A 22,234-nucleotide genomic window follows, 5' to 3' on the forward strand; every position below is an offset into this window, starting at 1 on the left:
ATTTATTATAAGCTTATTAAACGAGCCGTCCGAATCGAGCAATTACGCTAACATATCGGAAGCTTTTATAATTACTTATAGTACTTTTAACGCCGACGAATTATATAAATAATTAAAGATTCAAACGGTAATCTACACTTTTATTAGCTAAATAAAGACTTAAAAGCTACTCGAGTTAAGCTTTCGTATGCTCGCGAGCAAAGCAAAGACTTACATAGCTTTTAAGTATTCGGAAAACGTGTTTATAAGCTTTATAATTGATAGCGGAGCAGCTAATTTCTTTACTACTAATTTGCTTTAGCTACGAGCATTTTAAAAGAAGTACTTCGAGATCTAATTGAATATATCTCGAGCAAAAAAGAAATCCGTTAAATACGGAATCGGCTCGGCCACTTTTATTAAGACAATTACTTTAAAAACGCTCTTAAGCTAAATAGAGTTCTACGTTATAAAAAGCGGCGTGCTTTTCTTATTCTTATTGATTAATATAAACAAATACAAAATGATCTTAGATAATTTACGAAACGTACTAGTTTAAAAGAAAAAAGAAATACTAGTAATGAAGATGTTTAAGCACGTATAAATGCTATTAAATAAAAAGCACGCTGCTATCTATTATAATACCGAAAGCGAGACCGTCTATTACTATCTTACGGAAGAGCAATTAAAGATGATCTACAAGCGTTTTAACCACTTTTCAACAAGTCGATTTGCTATTATTCTTAAAAAGGCCGAGCACGAATTCAAACGAAATTTGCTTTACAATATCTAAAAGTTTTGCTATTATTGCTAAGTATTCAAACGTTTTTTAAAGAAGTTTAGTATTAAGCTTAAAAATGATACTAACTTTAATAACACGGTATACGTAAACGTAATACACTTTAACGGCAAAAACGTATTGCACGTCGTCTACGATTCTATTAATTTTCAAGCCGCTATCTTCTTTAAAAGCATAATAGCATAACACTTATTTAAAAGATTCAATCGATATTAAATTAATACTTACGTCGAGCTTTTTATAAACGTAGTATACGATCTCGAAACTAATTTCAATTCGACGACGTTCCGAAGCTACTTTAAAAGTATTAGCAGCACTTTAAAGCAAATGCTTATAAAAGCTTATTATAGCGTCGAGCTAATAAAACGCTATCACGTCTTTATGCGACGCGCTTTTAAGATCGTTATAAAAAAGCTTCTTAAAGCTTTAAAAGAAGACCGGCTTTAAATAGCTATCAAAGCTATTAACGACACGGCTAGACTTAATAGCTTAGTCTTTACGCTTTTCGTTTTTAACACTTTATCGAAGCTAACGGAACAAGATCGACTTACCGCGTTTATTTAAAAGCGTGCTATTGCTATTAACAAAGCTATGAAAGAAGTACAGAAATACTACGCGGCGAAGCAAGTTAAAGACGCGCTTAAAAAAAACGAGCTAATTACAAAGCATACCTTGGATTTATTAATTAGTTTATAAGTACTCGTGTAGCGAGAAAATCAAAAGTAGAAAAGCTTTTTTTAATTGCTTAACAAGCAAGGCTATACGTGTATAATAATATGTCTAAAGCTTACGGAATTCAAGTCTACTTTTATAAAACTATACTATTCTAAAGTTGAAAAGCTGCTAAAAGAATTGCAAGTATTAAAAGTAAAAGTAAAAGAAGATTAAAGCGAAAGCGAAAAAGAGCTAAAACTAAAAGATTCGCTTAAACTTTAAAATTCGCTAAAACCTTAACATTCGCTTAATCTACCGAGTTCGCGTAATCCGACAAGTTCGTTACGATTAGCAAACAGCCTTTTTCCGAACTTTCAACTTATTAATTTTTAAAGATTAATAATATTAATAATCTAAATACTTTATTAAAAGTACGATTTAAATATTTCGACTGTGCTCGACGAAAAAAAAGACGATTCTTACGCTTTATTTATTAAAGATTCCGAAATGTTCGTTACCGATAAAAAACGCCGAGATTGTAAGCTTTTAGCTAAGCTACGAGCCGAAAGGATTATTAAAAGCCTCGAGGCTCCGTTTTAAAAGTCTAAAGCAAAAGAATTAACGAGATTAATAGCTTAAAGCATCTTTTAAATGATCTCGAGCATTAATCTACGTATTAAAAGCGTTAAGATTTTCGGATTTAAGTTTATTAATAAAATCAAAAGCAAAAGAATATCTACGCTATACGAGAAGTCTCGTATAATAGTTTAAGCTTTTCAAAATAAAAGCAAAACAAAAGTATTTATCGAGTCGCTTACAGTATAGCGAGCGAGCTAAAGACTTTATTATGCTTTAGCTTTTTCGTTAATAAAAGACTACGAGTGTTAAGTTTATAATAAAGATATTACGCAAGCTTATACTCAATTAAGTATAAAGCTTATACGAATAATCGTCGTGCGAATACTTAAAGAGATCACTTATCGATTTTCTTTTAATACGCTATTCTTTATAATTAGCTTTTTATACGGCATCTTCGAAGCAAAGACATATTAGTATAAGCGTTTTTTAAAGCACTTTACGAATAACTTTAGCATAAAGCAATCGAACTTTAACTTTTGCTTTTTTATATCAATTAATAAAGATCAGCTAAGAATAGCTACTTTATATACGAATAATATTCTTATAATTGTTAATCGAGTTAAAAAAGCAAAAAAAGAAAAGGAATTAATTAAATTTAAGTTAAAGAGCAAAGAAATAAAAACTTTTATATACGTCGAACTAATGATTTTCAATAGATGCAAGTTATCTTTAAATAAAAACGGGTTCGGATTATTGATTAAGCAAAAAAAACAAAGTAAAAGGCTTGCCGTAATCAAGCTCGATTCAGCTATACGAGCTAAAGAATACTTAAAGCAACGTGCTCGAAAAACGTATTTAATTATTATTTGCTACTATGGTGGAGTTGCGGCTCTGTATTTATTTTGTCCATATATATAATACTAATGCTAAGCACTTTTGTCACGTAAGTGCGCTGCATGCTCTAGCCTTGTTAAGCACGTAGTTAAGTTACGTGCAAGCTCTTATATAAACGAGTAGTTGGTTCTTCTTTAAACTAACATCACATTATTATACAATATAATACACGTACTTATAGCATACATTCGAGTGTCTTTCGATCGTCTTCTTTTTCTTCTCTTATTCACTTACGATTCTATTATAGCTATATTTATATATATCTTTTGATTTAACGTTAAGTAAATATCGGAGCTCTTTTTTTTTATATATATTTAATGACTTACGCAAAGATTCGAACTAAAAGTTGATTTTTATACTTTTTTTAAACTTACTTCTTTTACGAAAAGCTATATATTCGGAGTTCACGTTATACGTTAAGTTATTAACTATATGCTTTTACGGTACTTTTTCGAAGAGTATTCGATATACGCTAAGCTAACAATCAAGTGCTTTTACATATAAGCTTCGAGGCTATTATTTTAAAAGCGATCTTTTTTTAATTTGTATCCGTCGAGTATGCTATTCGATATACTCGATAAATACTACTCAAAAGGTCGTTATTTTAATTCGAAGATCGAGCTAATTAAAGTTCAATTCGATATTTACAAAGTTTTATTTATTTAAATTATTTTATACGGCGATACACTTAAAATACTATTCGTTTAATATACTTTACTTCTTTCGATTCAATATCGCTTTTAATACGAGTCTGCTGCTCTTCTTTCTTTAAAAAAGTAAGCAATAGCTAAGTACCGAAAATACTACGTTAAGCTTAAGAAGTTGAAAATTCAACACTTACTTTACAATAGAGATTACGTATAAAGACTTCGAATTGCTTTCGAATATCTTTCGCTTTAGCAAATAAAAAATATAACGAGCGGAAATAAATGTTATACAATTCGAAATCGTTTCGATATCGCATTATATTAAAAGCAAGCTATATGCTTGCACAAAAGCTCGGCTATTACTCGACTTCGTTTTTATTTCGATATACTTAATCTTAGCAATTACTTTTCCGCTTATTCGGATCTTACGTTTAAAAGTTAAACGTATTATTAATATCATTTATTATATCGATTTAATTTCGATTATCTAGCTCGACGCGATCGATACTCGACTTTTTAATAAATCACTTTCGACGCATCGAGATCTTATATTTTTATAATATTTTTTTATATATTTAATATTAATTATAAATTATACTTATTTTATTTTTATTATTCATTTACATTTACATTTATATTATTTTCGTTCTTTTTTCGCATTCGTTTCGAAACACTTTTATATCTTAATCGATATTTATTAATTTAACTTAGCGAGCTTACGTTAAAGCTTTCGAAAATCAAAAAAAGCTATGACTTTTTCGATTTAAAAAGATTTCGAACTTAACGAAAATGCTATTCGTAAGCTAATCGAAGACGAAATGAAAAAGATTTAAGCTTTTTTACTTTTCGTAAATACTTTAAATTACGTAAGTATCCGTAAACCTTTCTTTAGACTTAAAGCTTTTAAAATACTTGCTTTCGATAAAGCTAATATTACGGATTATATTCGTTAGCTCGAACGAGCGTTTAAAAATTACGATATCGTTATCGATTCGGAAAAGAAGCAATGCTTTATTAAGTATAATATCTTTAGCCTTTTCGATTATAATATACGTTATAATATCGAAAGCTTCGACGGCTTTTCGGACTTGAAAGTGACTTAAAACGACTTTAAATCGATAGTTAAAAAAGAGTATAAAGCTTTCGACTTAATTAAATAGAAAGATAATATTAGCTTTTTAAACGACTTAAGCAATAAGTAGATAATAAAAGAAAAAGCTTCTAAAGCAAAGCTTTTATAATTCACCCGCTAGTTCAACCTTATAAGCCTTGCTTGCTTCGTTAATAAAGATATTATTAATAAGCAATTGAAATAAAAGTTTTTTAATTGTTTATTATTATTAATATAAAATCGGACTTAAAAGAACGTCAAACTTAAAAAAGATCATTTGCAAACGTATAATATAGTATATATTATAATTAGCGACTTAATTAAGCAAAAACAAATTATTGTAAAACGGATTAAAGAATACGGCTACGCCGAGATTTTTAAAGCTTTTTTTTATTATAACTTTTATTAAAACGAGAACTTTCGTATTTAAGTACCGTTTGTTATTCTTAAAAGCAAGCGAAACTTATACGTTTCGCTCTTTTATAGCACTTACTCCGATAGTACTTATGCTCTTCTTTTTCACTGCGCAAGCATTACCGCTACAAGTTCGATTACTTCGTTTATCGATCTTAATTTAAAAATTAAAGCTTTTATAAAACAATTAACGAAAATTAATATTTATTTAAAACTTATCGACAGCTTCGCTTTCGTATTAAAAAAAGCTTATATAAACTTATTGAAAATAGCTTAATACGAAGAGACTTAAGAAATCGCTTTGCATCGGGTTTACGAGATTAATACGGCTAATACTTATTCGAATCGAAGCTACGTTATATCGAAAAAGAAACGATTTTTAATCGATTTTACGTACATTTTCTATTAATACTAGCAGACTTTTAATTTACTTAACTATTAACAAAAGCTTTACAAATACTAAAATCAATGCTATTTGTTTATGCTTTAATACGAACTTGCTTTTTATTTTAATAAAGCGGACTTAATATATATAAAATTATATCAAAAAGAAATACTATCGATCTTATTTTAATTTCGAAACAACACTTTTAAGTACGAGTAAGTTTTAAAAAAGGTTCGTAAGATAATAAATAATTTTAATCTTAAGCGTCGTTATAAAGCTTTAAAAGCATAACGAAAATTTATTAAAAAGACTATACGAAAACGTATTAAAGCGCTTATTCGAATAGCTAACGGCGGCAATGCGAAAGCTTTTCGTATTAACGATTTTAATACTTCGGATATAATTCGTTAACGATGCATTATATCAACGGATTTATATGCTTAAGTATTTAATACGAAAGCTATTATTGCATCGATAAAAACTCGAGCGCGCAACGCAGCTTTTCGAGTTACGTTATACTTGTTAAAAAACGCTTTTTTAATAAAAGCAAAAGTTTAATCTACTTATAGCTAGCTTAAAGTTACTTTCGCTAAATTAATAAAAATAAATAAACTCGAGCCCGCTTATACCGCGATTCTTAATCGAAACGCTTTACGATTAAAAAACTTACGAAATCTACTCGTTATATTGCTAAAAACTTTTAAAATTGCACTTAAACTTAAGGCTAAGCCTTTTAAGACTATTAAATTATATAAAAAGCTTAGCAAAATGATCTTTTCTTTAAGAATAGATTACGAAGCGACTCGTATTAAGCTTTTAAAAAAGCGCGATTTGCTTAAGAACTTAACTTTTAATAAGATTATTGCGTTCTTCGCTATTCTTTTTATTTTTAAACGATCTTTTTTCGAAAGTATAATCGATAAGATAATTTAGCAAACTTTTATTAGCGAAAGCGCTATTAACTGCTTTTAAATTACGGTTAGCGTTGCAAAAGCTTTAAAAGATTACTTGATCATAAGTAGCAAGCTTATACCGAAAGCGACGAATAATCCGATAAAAAACAAACTTGCTTCGAAGCTTTAATAACTTATTTAAAGAAAAAGTAATATCTTTTTATTTAATAGCGATTTATTTTATAAAGTAACGAATCGCTTTATTAATAAAGCGCTTTATCGCAAAAAAATTTTTTTTTTTTTTCTTTTATTATTTCGATTTACGGCCGAATCATTAATAAAGCAGACTTTATACAAGTCTTTGCTCGATTAAGACGGATCTTATATAAAGATGCTATTGCTTAACGGTCTTAGCTTAAACGCTTATTCGAATTCTTTTAAATAATTAAGCTTTAATTATAAAAAAACATTCGTAGCAATTAAATTAAGCACCGCCGACGTAATACGCTTTTCGCACTCGAAGCGCTTTCGATTTAAAAACGTTTTTGCTTTATTTTTATTATCGGTTTTATTCCGATTCTTTTTATAGCTGTGTTTTATAATATTTTTTAATTCTAATATCTCTTTCTCGATTAATTTACTCGTAAAGATCGGCGTACTTTGCGAATTATAATCGAAAGTAATACGGAACCTTTTTTAACGAAAATCAGCTTTGCTTCGACGTTTAGCTAATTATTCTTTAAATACTTTTATTATTATTCGCTAACTCTTAAGGTTATTATTAATATACTCGGCTAATCCTTAATTATTAATACGCGAGCTATACTCGATACAAGTGCAAAGGTTAGCGTTATTATTTACGACGCCGCGATTAAATTCGAAATTTTTATAGCTTACGATTAAAAGATAAGCTTCCGAATAATCATCGGTTTATTATCGCGCTTTATCGGATACGCCGATAATATATCTATTAATATCGAAAGTGCTACGATCCGTATTCGATTTTATATTATAGATTCGTTAAGGTTTCGATTTATATTCGATTACTTTTTTATACGCAAAGCAAGAATCGGTCTTCGATACTTTTCGGATTATAAAAGTAGCTTTGTTATTGCAATAATTATTAATTCGTTTACGAGCTAAGTTATTTAAGCTAAAGTAAGCGGTAAAACGAATTAATACGACGAAGCTATCGATCGCTTAAAAAAGCAAAGTATAAGCTTTATTTACTACGATAAATCTTCTAGTAGCAGCGGCAGCGACTCGGAAAATTAATGATCGGCCTTATTAAAAGCGCCGAAGTCGATATATTAAAAGCTTTTTGCTTTTCGCTTAATTTCGAAAGCGAAACGTTATAACATCGAAAAAAAACGACTTTATTATTTAAAAGCAGTTTATCGATGTTTTTGCTTTTATAAAATGCGATCTTTTAACAACTTATTAAATAGATGCCGTTAGCACCGATAACTTTATGATTTGCTGCTACGATTATATCGATTATTAGAATTCGATACTTTATCGGATTCGAAAAGAAATCTTTTCGGACTCGATTAAAGTATTCAATATATATAAAACTAAAGATAAAAAGATTAAGTTAATTAACGAAGCAGACGGCGTAAAAGCAGCATTAAGTAGCAAAGTTGATTAGTACGAGCTATCGAAAGCTAAAGATACGTTATAAGAATAAGTAAAAGAATATAAGCAATACTTCTTTTCGCGCATTGCTAATATACCGAAAAGCTTCCGAATCATACTCGAACGCATAGCGAACTTAAATATCGATAATATATTACGGCTTAAAGAAAAGGATTTGTTTAAAAAGATAATGTTAAGCAAAGAAAAATCAATCGCATTCGCTTAGCAAAAGTGCGGTAAGTTCTACGACGACGTATTATTATCGATTAAGCTTAAAACTATCTTATATACGGCTTAGCAAGCTCTTAATTATTCGTGTCCGAAAGCTTTATAGCTTATTATTATTAAAATGCTTTAAGACAAGCTTAATAAAGAAGTTTTAAAGTATTGCGAAAGACCGTACCGGAATCAATAATTTTTAATAACTAAAAAGCAACCGGGCTAGTACCGACTTATTAACTTAGCAATTCTATTCAATGTAATTACACAAAAGGACGCTAATCTATTTTTAATTATAAATAAGTTTGCCGAAGAGTTTTTTAGTTATTAGATAGCTAGCTTAATCGACTTTTATTCGAGCTATAATTAATAAATACTTTATTAATCGAGTAAAGACTTTATCGCTTTCTTTATACCGCTAAGTCTTTTTCGATGCACTACCTTTTCGTAAAGTGCTATAAACTCGATAGCTTAATTCGTTCGAATAGTCAATCTTATTTTAAAGCTTTTGCAACTTAAAGTCTTTATGCTATTTGTCGACGATATTAAAATAAAAAGATTATAAACGGATTATTTCGATAAAAAAGCACTTTCGAATATACGCCGATTCGTGCTCGAATACATTTAAAATATCGATAAGACTTTAAAACGGATTAAGCGCGCTAGTATTATAATCGAAGAAAAATTATAATTCTATCGAGATAAGATAAATATAATAAGATTCGTATGCAATTCGAAAAGTCGAGAACCCGTTGCGGATAAAGTTATTAAGATTAATAATTAAAAAACTTTCGAAAACGTTATTAAAGTTAAAAGATTTTTAAGCTTTTGCTTTTACTTTCGCATTTAAGTTAAAAGATTCGTATATATTGCTGACCTTTTTTACAACTTTATAAAAAAAAATATAAATTAATAATAGACCGAAACGCATTCGAAAGCTATGCGAATACTATAAAATACTTTAACGACGGCTTCGATTTTAATTAAGATCGATTACGAAAATTAAAACAAAAAAATAATAATAAAAACGGACGCTAGCTTAAAAAGATAAAGAAAATATATCGGCTAACGCAAGATTACTTTTAGCAAGATGCAGCCGGCTCGATACGAGTCCGAAGCTTAAACAAAAGTAAAACGGAATTACGACGCTATTAAACGAGAGTGCCGCAAAGTACTTAAAGTTTTTAAGAAACTTAAGTTATAAATTATCGAAGTGCATTTTATCTTCGAAATTAATACTAAAATGCTCGTTGCTTAACTTCGACGAAAAGCTATCGATATACTTTTAGCTTTAATTATACGCTAGCTAACTTAAATCAATCTTTTCGACTTTAAAGTCCGATATATCTTTAATAAAGATTATATCGCTGCTAATATATTATTAAAACGGTTATAACACTTCGATGATTTAAGCGAAAAAGATAAAAATAAATTCGATAACAGCTTGCTAATCGACTTAAGACTTATTAAAGCTCGAGATAGCTTTAAAAAACTTTCGACGGACTTTTTAATAGATATTCGTTAATTTATTTTCAAAAATATATTTTAACGTTCGAAAAAAGCGAAAAATGCAAACTTAAACGAGTTTAACGACGACTACGATTAAGAAAGTCTTTTAAACTTAATCGAATACTTTTCGAAATTAATTCGAATAACTACTTTTTTAACGACTTTACGAAGACTTAAAGACTTAAATAAAATAAAATACCGTAAGTTTAAGAAAAAAGCTATTAAATATAAAGTAAACGATAAGAAATTTTAAAGACTCTCGACGAAAAGTCTTCTTTTTCGATTAATAATCGATAAGCTTTCGATTAAAACGGATATTATCACAGCTTATTACGATAAGAGTAGTTATAAAAGCTATAAATTAATTTACTATCGTATTTCTTAACGCTATTTTTAAAATAAATATTACACGGACGTTAAACAATTCGTTAAGACTTATAAAGAATGCTAATACCGAGCAGTTAATAAGCTCGAAAAGCTATTGCATTTTACTTGATTTAATAACTTAATAAAACGCTAAGCTATCGATATTACTTATTTATTTGCGCGCAATAGCAAAAGCTACTTAATTATTATTAAAAATAATATAAGTAAATAAGTCGAAACGAAAGCGATTCGGACTCGAAACTCGCTTTCGATAATTAAGTTTATTTAAGAAAACATTATTTACCGCTATAAGATTTTCTTTCAGCTAATAATCGACGAAAGTTCGGAGTTTAAAAAAGAAATAATCGACTTACTTAACAATTAAAGAATTAATCGAATCGTAATTTTAGCATACTACTTTTAAGCAAATAAAATAATAAAACGCAGTTACGAGCTAATTAAAAACGCATTAAATAAGCTTAAGAGCACCGATTAGATTGCGCAATTGCTAGCCGTCTTATTCGCCGACCGCACTTTAGTGCATACTCTTATCGGATTTACTTTTTTTTATATAATATACAGTAAGAAAGCAATACTTTCGATTAAAATTCGAATTTAATCTTAAGCTACGTTATTTTAAAAGCTAATAAATAATCGTATTAAGCTTATCGAGTTAAAAGCACGCTAGTTCCGGATGCGAGACGAAAATGCTACGAAAGCTATACTTAAGAAAACCCGCTGCTGTTAAAAAAGAAAAAATGCTTTTAATAATAAAAAGAACTTTCGAATCAAACTTTTAAAAATAAATGACTTAGTTTTTAAGCACAACTTAATATATAAAATAGATATATCTAACGTTAAAAAGCTAGATTTTCGGTAGCTTAACTTTTATTAAATTTCGTCGGTAAATATAAAAGAATACTATAAATTAAAAAAGCTAAAAGAAAACGAAGCCTTATTAGATAAGACATTTGCTAGCAATCGATTAAAAAAGTTTTACGTACGATACATCTTCGAAGCGTTATTACTTCGCTTTAAGCTTTAAATAAAAAGATCTTTAAAACAGCTTTCATTAAATAAAGTGGCCGAGTCCGGCCTTTAAATTAAGCGCTTAAATAGATTTGTTATTCGATTACTTAGCTTTACGAAAGAGTAACGGAGCTAATACGCAAAAGTCTTTATAAGCAATAATAAAAAAGCAATAAAGAGTAATTAAATTATAAAAGCATGATTATACGTAAAAGAAAGACGAGTTTAAATTTAATTTTTGATTTTTTCTTTATTTGAGTTTAGTTTTCTTTGTTTTTTTTCTTCTTATATTCTTTTTATTTCTTTTTTTATATTAAAAAGCTTTACGTTATTATACTTATATGCCTTCGATCTATTATATACGAGCATATTATATATACAAAGCGGACTTTATTCGGAGGCTGATTAAAAAAAGCATACGAAAAATCTATTGCATTAATTATTTAATAAGCTGTTAATACGCGATAAAAACCTTTCCGACCTTACAACTTAAAGTTAAATAGAATAGTGCGAAAGCCTTTCGCAGTACTTTAAGCATTGCTCTTACCTTTCGAAGTCTTACCGATATTACTACGACTCGAACCTTTCGAAAAACTACCGGTATTATTGCGATTAAAAGCTTAGCGAGCACTTTAGCGAAGCTTTTTCGTAATAAAAAGTGCTAACGATTCCGAAGATAAAAATGAAAAAGACGAAGACTTTTCGGCAATCTATTATAATTAAATCGAAAAAGAATTATAAAGAGTTCGTAATATATATTTACGCGGTTAAAGAAGTTATTTAGCAAAGTATTATTTCGATCTATTGCAATTAAGATCTAACGCAATAAGTTTAACGAAGTTAAATCGGCGGTAGCGGCGGCGGCAAGTAAGCGTAACGCCGAGACGAGACTTAAGTTAATTAAAAGACTTTTAGCATTAGCGGCGGTAAAAGAAGCAGCGGCGATACGAGCTCGAAAAAAAGAAAAAGCATTATTAACTCGAAAGGCAAAAGCATAGCGAGTTTTTATAAAAAAGTTATTTGCAACTATGCTCTTACGAAAAACGTCGTCGGCCGTTTTAGTTTTATTATTTATAGCCGTTATCGTATCTATTAAGATTATACCGGCACTAACGACTTTTGCGAAAAGCTATCGAATCGAAGTCAAAACGAATATAAAACGGAAAGTAAGATAACTTACGAAAATATAAATTGATTTAATAACACGGCAACGCTCGCATTTAATAGATTTATTAAAAGAGAAGATGCACCGATTCGCGGTATTATCGATAGTTCTGCTTACGTAGCTTACGCACCGAAAGCAAATCGAAAACATAATAGTAAAAGATAAAGTTGTTAAGTAATAATATTAAAAGAAAGATAAAAAAGTATAAAATTAATATAAAAAAAGAGTTGATTATTTATAATAAGACCTTAAGTATATACTATTGCTTTTATTTTCTTTATTACGTTATCGCTTTAAGCTTCGCGCTATTACTGATTCGGCAGTGCGTTACTATTTAACCGCTTAAACCGGCGCACGCTTATCTTAACGATAATACTAACGCTCGAGTTAATATTATTCTTATAATTAAATAAAAGTATTATAAAAGATATAAAAAAAAGTTGAACTCGAAAGATTATCTTGTATTTTCGTTGCTATTTTTATCTTTTTTATTATATCATATACGCTTCGTACTAACACCGATCCGGCGATGCATTATTAAGTAGTACTTTAAGACTATATTGCGACCGTGCAATTCAGCTACATGCTCGTCTTGCAAGCATAACCTTACCACTTTAATAAGAAGTGACTCGAAAGCGAGTCTGACTCGAAAAAAAGACGTATATAATAGAGTTGCGGCTTTATATTTATTTTGTTTATATATATAGTACTAATGCTAAGCACTTTTGTTACGTAAGTGCGCTGTATGCTTTAGCTTTGCTAAGCACGTAATTAAGTCACGTGCAAGCTCTTATATAAACGAATAGTTGATTTTTTTTTAAATTAGCATTACATCACTATATAATACAATACACGTACTTATAGCACACATTCGAGTGTCCTTCGATCGTCTTCCTTTTCCCTCTTTATTCACTTACGATTCTATTATAGCTATATTTATATATATCTTTTGATTTGACGTTGGGTATATGTCGGAGCTCTTCCCTTCCACACTACTTAAAAGCATCTTGCGCTTTATCGATAGCTGCTTAGCATTAAAAACCGAAAGACGAAGATTACAAAGCTTTTAATAAAGTGATCTAATAGCTAATCGATCATCTAACTTAAAAGATCTATTACGTGCTCTTAAACTTAAAGATAGCGAAGCTTTTTGTGTTCGTAAACGAAGCTTTTGCTAACAACGCGGACCTTAGCTTTTAGATCGGTTTTATAGCTATCTTTAATAATAAAGCTTACGTAAGTAAAAACGAGTTCGCTTTAATGAATAACATTTTTCATTAAGTGTTATAAAAGTGTAAAAAAGTAAAGAAAGCAGTATTAGCTTCCGAGCTATACGTTATATCCTTAAGTATCGATATAACTATTGCTATATCGACCACTTTTATTTAAATCATAGCTCAGTTAAAAATCTTTAATTTCTTCGTAATTGTATGCATTAACTTTTATTCGTTATACGAATGTATAGTAAAGTTAAGAATTATTAAAGAGAAGCGCTTTATGATCGATATTATAGCTATTCGTAAGTCATACGAAAAGCGGAAGCTCTTTAAGGTACGCTAAATCGAAGGAAAATCTAATTTTGCTAACGCTATAATAAAAATCGAAGCTAATACTTTATTGCAAGAGCTAGTTTTAACTAATACTTTAAAAGTACAAGTAGACGGATAAGTGGAGAGGCCGCTATAAGAGAAAGAAGAATGAGATTTTTTCTTTGTTTGATTACCTTTTTTCTTTTTTTAATCGATATAGTAGTTAGCAAAGCACTACTTGTTAAAGAGAGAGATACCGGTGTCGATATTCTTATATCGACCTTAGCTAGTAATAGTAGTAATAATAATAGTTAAAGAGTTCATTCGTAAACCAAGGTTCACGGGCCACTTAGCATGCTTCGCTTAGCATATCAGTAGTCAAGGGACCCTTAACTTGATAAGTAAACTTATTAGCTAGCTAGTGCACGTGATTCCTTTTAATCATATAAAAGGAATCAGCTCTTTTAAGCCTTAAGGAGCAAACAGAATTCAGATACTTTATCAACCGAGTGTTTTGCAATTGCAAGTACTTTGACGAACGTTACGACTTTACGAATATATATTCCCAATCGCTTGGAAGCAATCCAAAAATTACTATTAAGCGATAGTTTTATTTTTATATAAATACTCGCTTTTTTCTTTCTTCTTTTCTTTTTTATTATTATAATACAACTACATTTTGTTGCTAGGTAAAGTGCAAGGAGGGCAGGGTGCACTGACCACCAAGGCAGTGCACGGACCTCAGGCCTTGGCGCTGGTTCCTACTAAGTACAACCTCATCCCATTTCGTAGTCTCTTATAATACAAGTCAATCAACCACAACATCAGCAAAGCTTCCTCGTGACTTGGTACTATTATTAGATTGATACTAGCAATAAGTTATAAGCCCCGAAGCTTAATTCAATTTATTCTAAGGTATTTCTAGACTTTAAACACTCTTTTCGGTGTTGGAATACTTACCTTTCTTTTGACAATTCGTTAACGTGGCGCGCGATTCCTTAGAACGCGTGTCCGCACACCCCGACGCGTTAGAGTACGTGTCAACCATCAACGCGATTGATTTTCAATTGCAACCACTTGCTAGTGTAACGAAAGGTGAAGCTAATACTAACGGTCAGCCTTAAAGCAAGAAGCTTAAAGAAGCCGCAGTAAAAGCAAACCTAGCTATATACTATATAGCAACATATTACGAAAAAAAGAAAGGCGGCAAAAGAACTGCTTGCTTTAAAGAAACTATTATTAGTGCTTGAACCTGGAATCTCTTTATCACCCTTTTAACCGCGCTACTTAACGCTACTAGACGTAAGAAGCTCATTATACGTAGCAGCAACTTTGCTTAAGGTATACCCTCAATCATTCTTCCTCGAAGCTAACAAAAGTAAACTCTCATCTAATAAAGACGAGTTTATTACTCCTTTAAAAAAGATCTTTAGGTCGCTAGCGCGCTCAGTCGACAGCGAACCTCCCTTTCCTTCGAATCCTCCTTCTCCGAGTCCACTTAACGAACCACTTATTACGATTATACTTATACGTCGAAAGAAGATAAGTTCGAGTTACAGCCTTAACTTACCTGAAGCTTCAAAGCTAAAAAGAAGTAAGAATTATTAACAATAAAAAGATAAAGAGATCAACTTTGCTAAGTCTAATAAGATTAATAAATATATTAATCTAAAGTCTCGAACCTTAATACTTATAAAAGTCGACGAATGCGACGATACAATTAAAGCAAAAGACTTGCAAAGATAACTAAATTAAGATATCGGAAAGTCACAAATAAAGCTTGCAATTACCTTGAATTGCAAAGCTAGTCTTTCTCGGACACACACAAAGTAAGGCTACAGCCTTAAACATATAAAAGGCTTTATAACACTAGTATAAAAGCTCAAATACGGTTCTGGAATACAACGCTATTCAGACCTACGTTACAGCTAAATACGAAGACTTTTTTTTATTCGAGCAATTCGTTATAGCTTTCAAGACTTCGATTACGAAGCTCGAAGCTCTCGATATTGCGCCACTTGCTCAATAGAATCCAATGATGTTTATCGCTACTTGCTCGAAGAAATAGCTAATATAAGCCGAACGCTAGCGCTCGAATTTGCGTATAGCTACTATTAAGAATAAAAAAGCCGCGATTACTTTAGAATCCTTAATTAAAGATATCATCGACGAAGCTAAATCTAACGATTCTACGAAAACAATCCACGGCCAAGCTCTATACGGAAACAAATCTAATTCATCCAATTCTGCAAACAATTCAAGTAAAAACAAATCGAAAGCTTAATTGCTAGCTGATAAAAGACTTGATTGCAAACACTACAAGCAACCCAAACCATTCTACACCTTCGAAGAATGTTTCGTAATCAACAAAGAGCTACGCGAAGCGTTTGAAAAAAGAACTAGCAAGAAGTCAGTCGTTTATTTCTAGCGCGCAAACAACAAAAGTAAAGGAAACAAAAAGAAGGACGATAAAGAAGTCGATGACGAGATCTTTAGCTTCGCGCTCTTTCTTAGCTTAAATTCTACTAATTTTAACAATTCTATCAATTCAACCTTATATAAAGACCGTTAGCTCTACGATACTAAAGCAACTGATCACGTATGCAACGATCTCTTTAAGTTTTTTAAATATACAACTAAAGATGATCTCTTTTTTATAAGCAGTTTAAATAGCACAATTCGACCTCTCGGTATTAAAACTTGTATTATTAAATCTTTTAAAACCAATAGAAAAAGAATGCTTGAGTGTTATAGTACGCTTTACGTCCTCCAATCACTAATTAATATTTACTTTAGTTATAAACTTAACAAAATCGGCGGTTATTAAAAAAGAAATAAGCTATTTACTTCTATTGACAAAAAGATCTGTAAGATAAATGCCAAGCTTTTTATTATCAAAAAGAAATCTTGCGCACCTTTTATTCTCGTCACCGACCAATACGCTTTGCTTGCAATTCAAGCTCCTCTTATTTAAGAGACTTTCATGCTTATCGATATCGCACCTTTTATTCTCGTTATTAACCAAAACAACAATTACGCTTAATCACCACGCTTTTAGCACTCTTGCCTCCGACTACACCTTGGCTTTCGCGCAATTCTAAGACCTTAAAAAGGTGCTTAGAAAAGGGTAGTATAGCAAAAGGTGAGTGTATAATCAAAGGGTGAGTATATGATTAAAAGGTGTGTCAATTAAAGGTTTTCCTTTTCTAGAAGTTCATCGTACCTATTACATTGGGTAAATAGACCGTGCGCTTAAAAATGGTTTTTCCTTTTACTCAATCAATTCAAAAAAGGTATATTAGTTTAAATACAATTGAGTGCTGCCGAAAGCTTTTTAAGGCCTCGACAGAGGAGTGTGTTGCTAAGTAAAGTGCAAGGAGAGCAAGGTGCACTGACCACCAAAGCAATGCACGGACCTCAAGCCTTAGCGCTGGTTCCTACTAAATACAACCTCATCCTACTTCGTAGTCTCTTACAATACAAGTCAATCAACCCCAACATCAGCAAAGCTTCCTCGTAACCTGGTACTATTATCAGATTGATACGAGCAATACATTTTATTTAACTTTTTAAACTTAATATTTAATTTTAGCTTTTCAATTACAATTACGGTCTATTATAACTTAAGTAATTATTTTACTACTTTAATTCTTTGCTTTTTATTCTTTTGCTTTAAGCTGATTATTTTCTTTATTTAGCAATATCGATTCTATCTTTTTATAACGCTATAATCGAGGTTAACCTTTTTAGCAACGATAGCAATCAATTAATCAACGAAATACTTAATCGTTAAAATGATTTCGTAATCGTTTATGCTAATAAAACCGTTATTAATTTGATGTTTACTTGCTATAACGAAGAAGATATAGCTTTGTTTTTAAGACTAATCGACTTCGATTAAAAAAAGTCGCAAAAGTTTTATCGACGAGTTCGGTATCAAGCATTACGGTGTTTATAAAATTAATAATAACATATATATATTATAATTATTAATTGATTTTTTATTTAAAGAAAGAGCGCTTAAGTCTTTTGTTTCTTCGACCATTTAATCGCTTTTTTTAATTAAATTAAAAAGCAATTCATTTATAAAGATATAAAGATTCGATTAATTATAAAAGATCTTACTTTTAAGCTTTTCGATAGCGATTATACGAAAGCTAAAAGCATCTTAAAAAAGCTATTAATGATATACTTTTTTATTATTTATAATACTTTAGCATACAAACGCTTAACTTTTAAGTTTTCGAATAAGAATGAGTTTAAGTAAAATAATAAGTGTTAAAAGCTAAGAAAGCTGCTTAAGTTAAACGAGATTTAATTTTTCGTACTTATGAAAAAGAAAATAAGCTAAAGGCGGAGATCGAGTTAAACGTATTTTACGTAATTGCAAAAAGACGAGTCTTTATCAACTTTTTGTAACTAGTAAATTAACTTAAGCTAAAGAACGGGTCTTTATCAACTTTTTATAATTAGTAAATTGAATTAAGCTAAAGAACGAGTTTGTATTAACCTTTTGTAACTAATAAATTCAATTAATAATTTAATTAATAAATCTGATTGGTAAATGTAATTAATTAATCTGATTAATAAATCTGATTAGTAAATCTAATTAGTAAATATAATTAATAAATATGATTAATAAATCTGATTAGTAAATCTAATTAAAAAATTTAATTAATAAATCTATCGGTATATTTATATCGACTTTAGCTAGCTAATAGTAATAATCAAAAGAGCTCACTTGTAAATTATAGTTCACGGGCCACTTAGCATGCTTCGCTTGATATAATACTAGTTAAAAGACCTTAACTTAAGTATATAACTTAATACTCAGCTAGTTTACGTAATTCTTTTTAATCGTATAAAAAAAGTCAGCTCTTTTAAACCTTAGAAAGCAATCTTTATAACTGAGTGTTTTGCAATTGCAAATACTTTAATAACTATTTAATCGTCGGCTCGCTTAGGTGGGCCTCCTTTCAGCCTTTTAGTCTTAGTCGGTATAATCGACTGCGGATCGGAAGCGAGTACGGATTTTTTTTTTTACTATTAGTTTTCGTATATAAAATACAATTTATAATACTACTTTTTAATCTATAATCGCATAACTAATTCAATTGTATTTTACAATTAATCATAAGTCGAAAACGCACTCGTTCGAAAAAGCTTTTAAAGATTTTTCAATATAAAAGCTACGCTTAACCAAGTAGTTCTAATGCAATTAAAGATCTTGCGACGCGTCTTCGACGCGCCATAACATTCTTATCCGAATACTTTTATAAGACTTAAAAAATTGCCGCGCGTATTTACGATCTTAATAAGCGTACGTTGAATAGTTATTTTAAGCGATCGAAGAATCGCAAGCACGGCGGTCAAAACAAGATCTTGTAAAGCTAATATGTTAACGCGTTACGCTAATTTATTCTTTAACTTTTTACTAATTAGCTTACTCTTATACCGCAATTGATTTACAATATTATATTCGCTTTACGTAAAACATACGACGAATATACGAAGCCGCAAAGCTAGAGTTAGTTTATAAAGTGGTAGAAAACGAATGGCTTATATAAAATCAAGACTAAACCTTTCGCTTAAGTACGAATCGTAACGCAAGATACGCAAAAAGTATATAAGTAGTTTAAGAGTTATTAGCGCATTTTAAAAAAAATGAATATTCGACTTAAAGATATCATCAAATTCGACGAGATTAAGTTTCGTATTAATTATCCGCGAAGAACAGAAATATTAATCTTTAAAGCTATTCGAAAGGTATATCGTATCGTATCGTTTTACTTAAATTTTATATATTAATTTTTATTTATAATTCTATAATGTTAGCTCGGAAAATCGAAGATCTATAATAATAATCGAAATGATTAATGCGATTAATTAAAGACCTATTCCTTTAATAATTCTTATATAGAGCAAACGACTTATGCAATAATAGTTCGTTCCGAAACTTTTTACAAGCATACTTATTAAAGAAGCTGAAAATAGATTCACGGATAATAAAATCGCATTATTATACTTCGAGCATTATATTAAAAACGCAGATTATAAACCGAATAAACTTTAAAAGCTTATATTAATAAATAATCACGCTAGCTACCGGACTCCGGAATTTATCAATTTAGCTAATAAAAATCATATTCTATCGTACTTATTAATTCTTTACTTTACTTATTGCATGCAACCTTTTAATATAAAGATTTTTCATTTTTATAAGCATTACTACGACTTAACGATTAAAGCTGCGCTTGCATAGCTTAATATCGAGTATTCGATTAATTCTTTTTTAAACGATTTTAATTACATTTGCAACTAAACACTTAATCGATATAATATTAAAAAAGCTTAAAAGAAGTTTAAAATGTACTTACCGAGTGCAACGCAATATTTAAAAAACCTTATGACTTTTACGCTTTTTAAACACGAAAAAAAGCTCGAGCTAAAGCTTTTTCGTACTCTTTAAAAATTAGCGTATGTCGAGATTAGCTCGTAAAAGTAGCAAGACAAATGCAACGAGTTATTAAATAATCTTTCTCGACAAGATTTTAAATTATATATAAAAGGTACTCGAGAAGTTATAATAAAAGCTACTTTACAAAAACAAGAGTTAGCTATTCTCGCTTAACAACGCAAAGATCAATTAAAAAGCAAAAAAATAAGTCGCAAATAATTCTATTATACCGAAGGCTTAACATCTTAAATCGGTAATAAGCTTGCTGCTCAATAGCAAGCTAAAAAAGATTTCGAATCTGCTATAAAATAATAGCGAATCGTCGATAAGCTTTAAAAAGAAGAAAGAGATGCTAAGTATCGTAAAAAAGTCGATTTACGCAAAGCTAAGCGCAAGCGTAAAAAGATTATACGAGAACGCTTTGCTACAAGTTTAATTATTAAAGACGACGATATAATATTCATTTTAATTCTCGATTCGAAAGAGATTTAATAGATGTAATAACTTCTTAAGCGTTAAATTTTACGGCCTCGTAAAAAAAGTATTCTTCGATTAATTCTTTCTCAACTCGAACTTTCTTTCGATAACGACGATTTAATAATTACAATCGATACTATTAAAGACTTCTTTTTAAAGCAAAATATTATTCTTTTTCTTAATATTAATATCGATAGCGATAGCTTCAATTCTAATAATAATAAAGATTTAAACGATTCGTTGCGTAAAATAAAAGACGAGTTAAAATCTGATGAAAATAACGATCGATAATTAAATATTTTATTAAATGATACGATTTTAAATGTTTCGGAAGAAGATGTAATAATAGATTAGTTATTTATATAAATATTTTTAAGTTGTAATAATATTTATTATAATAAATAAAAATTTCTAATATATTTTCGAAAAATCCGCACTCGCTTCCGATCCGCAATCGCTTATACCGACTAAGACTGAAAAGCTGAAAGGAGGCCCACCTAAGCGAGCCGACGATTATAAAGTTACGAATATATTCTTTAATCGCTTAAAAGCAATCTAAAAGTTATAATTAAAAGAGTTCACTCGTAAACTATGGTTTACGAGTGAACTCTTTTTTTTAACTATTATTAGCGGTGATAAATTCTTTTTTTAATTATTACTACCGGTATGATTAACTAGCTAGTTAAAGTCGATATATATATATATTAATAATAATAAAAAAACCAAATATATCGATAAAACAAAATTCAATTAATTATTGCAATCGATAATAAATAAATAAATACAAAAACTTAATAATACAAAAAAAACAATTTAATAGATAAAATTAAAGTCGTCAATTATAAAACTTAGCAAAAGCGATACTTTTTGCAATTAAACGCTTGACTTTCAAAAAAGATTTTTTCCTTTTATCTTATACCGATCTCGCTTTATCTTTATTATCTTCTTTTTCTTTTATTCGTTTGCGCTTTAAAGTTGATAATAGATTTATAATTCGTTCGTTTATAAAAGTATTAGATTTCAGATCGTTAAAATTATATATAATAACTAATTTACTTTGATTTTAAATAACGATTAAAAGAGTTTTAGGTTTTAAAATATTAAGTTTCGAAGTTTAAGCGGTATTTAAAGTTTTATAAAATAGCGAAGCCGAGTCCGGCATTTTATTAGCTTCTTTGTTACTTATTATTCTTTTATTACTTTGCTTAAAGCTTGATCTTTTTTTCGCGTTAAAATAATTTTATTAAGAAATATCATTCGAATCGTTTTTATCGTATAAATTTGCTATCGCTAATATTCAAATTAGAATTTATATTTAAATAAAAGCGTATATTAAATAATCTCAAATTTCGTTGCACTTTATTTTTATAATTTATATAGCGCTTAAAGCTAATCGATTCGTTCGTACCGTTGGAATTTAAATTTTTTAAATCGTTTTCGTTTTTTATATTATTAAGAACGTTTTAATCTATATTATCTTAAGTTTGCTTATC

This window comes from Drepanopeziza brunnea (assembly GCF_022702325.1).
Source record: "Drepanopeziza brunnea f. sp. 'multigermtubi' strain 214-2 chromosome Unknown ctg17, whole genome shotgun sequence".
Lineage (NCBI taxonomy): Eukaryota > Fungi > Ascomycota > Leotiomycetes > Helotiales > Drepanopezizaceae > Drepanopeziza > Drepanopeziza brunnea.